The 5264-nt window shown below is 40.4% G+C and overlaps 1 protein-coding gene across 1 annotated transcript in view; it reads left to right on the forward strand.

Moving 5' to 3' along the window:
* The window catches only part of LOC138049364 (tubulin-specific chaperone C-like), a 4260-nt gene extending 3464 nt beyond the window's left edge, over window positions 1-796 (forward strand). Inside the window, exon 2 of the mRNA XM_068895614.1 lies at window positions 1-796. This exon is cut by the window's left edge and continues 1003 nt beyond it. The gene's annotated coding sequence lies outside the window, so the exon portion shown is untranslated.
* The last annotated feature ends 4468 nt before the right edge of the window (window positions 797-5264 follow it).

Here is a 5264-nt window from a genome sequence, read left to right on the forward strand (position 1 = left end):
GACGTACATTAGGCACAAGAGTGCCATTACAACATGCCCAACAGAAACGAAACAAAATGTATGTATTTGAAGTGTTTGTTATAGGTATTAGTGAGAAGTATTCTCTGCATTTAGTTGGGTAATTCAAGCAGTTATTGTTTCTTACAGACACTTGAAAAATTCAGGTGGCTGAGACCAACAGTATTCAAACCCATGAGTTGTGCGATGCCAGTACAATGCTCTACCAAATGAGCTATGAACCCACTCAGTTGGGAGCAGGTTGAATCCACCTGAATTTTTCAGGTGTCAATAAGAGACAATTGCTTACATTGTCCAGATAAATGCGAAGATCGCTTCTCACTTTAGAAAACAATTTTACCATCTGTTCACTTCACTTAGGGGCATCGTGTCTTGTTGGACGTGGTTAATTCCTGGATGGGACATCAACGGATAATATCCAAACTTGACCACTGTAACTCCCTTCTGTACAATCTTCGAAATATGCTGTTAAAAAACTACAATATGTTCCAAAATGTTGCCGCCCGTTTAATAACATTTTCCTCAAAATACAACGTATAACTCCCATCTTCAAAGATCTACACTACCTACCAATATTAGTGAACTTGAACTTTAAGTTTACTGGTTTTAAACTTTTTTCTTTTGAAGTAATACATCTTTAACTATTATTTATTTAGTTATGTATCTGTATATGCTATGTATTTTAGTTGTAAATGTAATGTCTCGAAGACATTTGCTCTTGTAGTCATTCTGAAATTCGAGATGAAATAAAGTTTATGCACGTATGTATTTTATTTTCAGCAGGGCGCATGCTTGCACTTTGTAATTTTACCATATGTCAGATAAAACGACTTTTCCCTTGAATACATAAGCCATCGAAATCTTGCGCTAAATTGTAATGACAAGGGCGGTCTGAGAAGCTGTGAGTAGGCGTGGGATATGTCTCATATGGTTTAGGGGCCGACATATCCCTCCCTCAATGCCGTACCGGGAGGCAAGGTCGGTAGCAGAAAGCAGCGAAGGGCCAACTGCGTCCAAAAGCGATCGCTCGGGCCGAAATCCCGGGATGACTCGTTTGGTACGACGCTCCAGCGCCACGTCTGGAGGTACTGCATTTTTCTCTCGTCTTCAAACATTCCGTCAGCGCATGCGTAAATGTTCAGGCTCTCGGATACCTAGATTACCAAAAAAGTGAAGATGCTGGTTAACTTTTTACAAGGAATTGAGATTTCAGTTGATTCTACAACGTAACGTAAGAACCGTGCGTCTCTGGTCTTCTCAAAACAGAGGTGAGAGATGGTTTCATGCGGACTGGGACGCCTAAAATGCTCTGTTGTAAACATGGCGGTTCACGAGTGAAGTTCTCTCTCTGGCTTTTCTGTGGACGAATTCCAGGACCTACCGATACAATTTGAGCAAGTTTTGAAAGCTAAAACTTCAGTCTGTGCTGTATTTTGCTGGTAGGACTGGGTGACCCGACACTTATAAATATAATTAAAATGAGAATCGGGAGGGGCTTCCCTTGTCATGGAATGGAAGAATTACCCAGAACTCTTTTCGAGCATGAATGAGGCAACTTGACAAGCACGAGATTGACCCTCATCAAATGGCTAAGGCTCGGCTGGAGGAAAAAGTAGTGACAAGAAGATCTCTAGCCAGATACTAAGGAGTAGCGCTGGTGTCTGCTGTTAACGTAAGACTTTTGATTTCTCAACAAGCTTTTATATGGAAAATTCGCGGCAAAGTAATGTTTTTTTTTTCGCTCTTATCCTCCTAGCAAATTTCTTGTCAAAGAAACGGTGTAATGTAAATAAGAGAATACTGAGATTTATATTTGCAAATTACCTGTCCTCTTACCACTTGAGTCAAACTGTACATCTCTATGTAATAAGCGAATTAAAAATCTTCTTATGCGTGATTTTCGTGGAAACTGTCACTCATTAAACCTAAAACAACCAGTTCTGGTCTTATACAAAAATTTGGTTTTATCAACGGAGTTGATAATGTAAATTGCCCACCGTACAGAGATTCTAAAAGCTGACGTTTCGAGCGTTAGCCCTTCGTCAGAGCGAATCCAGAAGGGCTAACGCTCGAAACGTCAGCTTTTAGAATCTCTGTACGGTGGCCAATTTACATTATCAACTCCGTTGATAAAACCAAATTTTTGTATACTACTTCTCCACCGACGCAGCACCACAATTTCTTTAGAAACTACCCCCTTCAGTTCTGGTCTTAGTTCTTCTTCTTACGTATCAGCTAAGTTGCGGAATGCGCTACCTGATTTTGTCCGTACCACTGAGTCTACTGGTTTTAAACCAGAGAATCCAAGACCGCTTTTGGTACGGCGGCTTTTCTTTTGAATTAATATATCTTTAACTGTTATGTATTTATTTATGTATCTGTATATGCTTTGTATTTTAGTTGTAAATGTAATCTCTCGAAGACATTGGCTCTTGTAGTTATTCTGAAATTCAAGATTAAGGACGTTCGCGCGAAAATTTTTTAACATTGATTTTTTTCTGAAACTTTTACCACTGTAAGATGATGAGTTAGTTATGTCAGAAATGTAAAAAAAATGGGGGGTCACCGACTTCGTTTTGGAGAGATCATACCCGGAAAAACACCCAAAATGTGACAAAATCGGGCTTCGTTAGCGAATAAGGCCAGTGTCTGTAAACCCAAATATATTGCAATCAAATCTTTGAAGTGAAATGTTCTCTGCCAAATATTATTTAAGTGGACTTATTAAGTGAATTTAGTCAACTGGTGAGGTTCCTTAAAGATCAAGTTCGCATTTAGCGACCACAGTTTCACGCGCCTTGCAGCCGCAAGATGGCAGGATTTGATGTCCCGTGAGCAGAAATCTTGAAATTTTTTTAACTTCCCACATTGATTTTTTGTTCATTTTTGGACAACGTGGAGAGAAATGTAAGTAAAATCCGTTTCTGGAAAGAAAAATAGCGGTCACCGAACGTCTAAGACCGTTAAATCCAGGCAAAGCTATAGCAATGGCCTTTTGCCCTATCATTTCTCATTTTATTACTTAGCGCGCGCGCTCGTGTATGACGTGGCGTGTGCATTTGCGTGCGCAGTAAGGATGCGCAGAAACAATCGGCGCGAACGTCCTTAAATAAAGTTTATGCATGTATGTATGTTACCTTCGGCAGGGCGCATGCGTGCACTTTGTAATCTGGGACTGCAGTGCTTACCATATGTCAGATAAAATGACTTTTTCCTTAAATATATAAGCCATCGAAATCTTACGCTATATTGTAATGACAAGGGCGGTCTGAGAAGCTGTGAGTAGGCGTGGGATTTGTCTCATATGGTTTAGGGGCCGACATATCCTTCCCTCAATGCCGTATCGGGAGGCAAGGTCGGTAGCAGAAAGCAGCGAAGGGCCAACTGCGTCCAAAAGCGATCGCACGGGCCGAAATCCCGGGATGACTCGTTTGGTACGACGCTCCAGCGCCACGTATGGAGGTACTGCATTTTTCTCTCGTCTTCAAACATTCCGTCAGCGCATGCGTAAATGTTCAGGCTCTCCGATACCTAGACTACCAAAAACATGAAGATGCTGGTTAACTTTTTACAAGGTATTGAGATTTCAGTTGATTCTACAGGCATAAACGCAACGTAAGAACCGTGCGTCTCTGGTCTTCTCGAGACAGAGGTGAGAGATGGTTTAGGCTAAGCGACAATGAAATGAGAATCGGGGGGCTTCCCTTGCCATGGAATGGAAGAATTACCCAGAATTCTTTTCGAGCATAAACGAGGCAACTTGAGAAGCACGAGACTGGCCCTCATCAAATGGCTAAAGCGTGGCCGGAGGAAAAAATAGTGACAAGAAGATCTCTACCGAGATACTAAGGAGTAGCGCTGGTGTGTTCTGTTAACGTAATACTTCGACAAGTTTTTATTATAGAAAATTCGCGACAAAGTAGTGGGTTTTTTCGCCCTTATCCTCGTAGTAAATTTCTTGTCAAAGAAACTGTATAATGTAAATAAGAGAACACTGAGATTTATATTTGCAAATTACCTGTCCTCTTACCACTTAACTGAAACTCTACTTCTCTATGCAATAAGCGCATTCAAAATCTTCTTATGCGTGATCTTCGCAGAAATTAGATTCTGTCCCTCAATAAACCTAGAACAACCAGTTATGGTCTTAGTTCTTTTTCTTACGTATCTGCTAAGTTGCGGTATGCGCTGCCTGATTTTTTCCGTACCACTGAACACACAAAAAGAACACTAGAACACACAAAAAAATCTGGCAATCTCGAGATTTTGAAAACACCTGTTTAAACAACTCGTTCACGATTGCCGTGTATGTCAGAAAAAATGTCATAGCATTTTGAAACATGTTTTAAAGTGCTGCTACAATCGTAAGTCATGTCGTAGGCCTGTTATAAGCTCGTCGCATGCGCCAAAATACATATCATGTAAATCGGCCCTTATGAGGCTCAAACCATTTTCAACAAACCACAGTATTTGAAAGGATTGAATCTACCCAATTGTTTCAGCTAACAACAAAGTTATGGTACCATATGAGACACCAATATTGCTTAACACCTCTTAACAAGTTGCACTCATCGACATTACGTAATAGGTTACCGTTACCATATCAACAAAACCACATTGCTATGGCCAAGCTAAGGCATGGCTCTTCCAGGTCCCCCTATAGCTGTTATCAGTTCTTCCGCACTTCACAAGCTGGCATTGCTTTTCAGGTTGTCTATATAGGTAACAGCTCGTCCTACCATGTTCATGAATCCAATCATTGTCAACAACAAAGGAGCAATTTATTTTGTATATATTTAAAAAACAAACTGGGTGACCCCTAAGTTTTATTGCTGGGGAATTTTAAGGTGGCCCTGAATCTGCTCTGGAAATTTTTTTAAATTTGCAGGGAGTCTCCATAATGGACAAATCATTTTTTTTGTAACATATCTGCCGCATGACCAGGTCGTCTTTACCAAGGAACCCTGGTGTAGGGAACCCTACATCTTGCTCTAAAGAAAAGCTCAAACTACCTCACTTTGGTAAGTTATTGCCAATATATTCAAAAAGCCAACATTTTTTGCCTTATTTTAAGTAGCTGTCATATAACTTCCCATGTATCATATTTAAAGTAACAAAAATCCTATTGTGAAATCTTGCAAAAAACAGATGTTTAAAGCTACAGTTATGCCCTCTCCGTGAGGATACAGATGTTCTCCGTCCCCTCTCCTCCCTAGGAACAATTCTTGCTTGGCGTGGTTACTGAG

The sequence above is a fragment of the Montipora capricornis genome, chromosome 5, assembly GCF_036669925.1.
Source record: "Montipora capricornis isolate CH-2021 chromosome 5, ASM3666992v2, whole genome shotgun sequence".
NCBI classification, from domain to species: Eukaryota; Metazoa; Cnidaria; class Anthozoa; order Scleractinia; family Acroporidae; genus Montipora; species Montipora capricornis.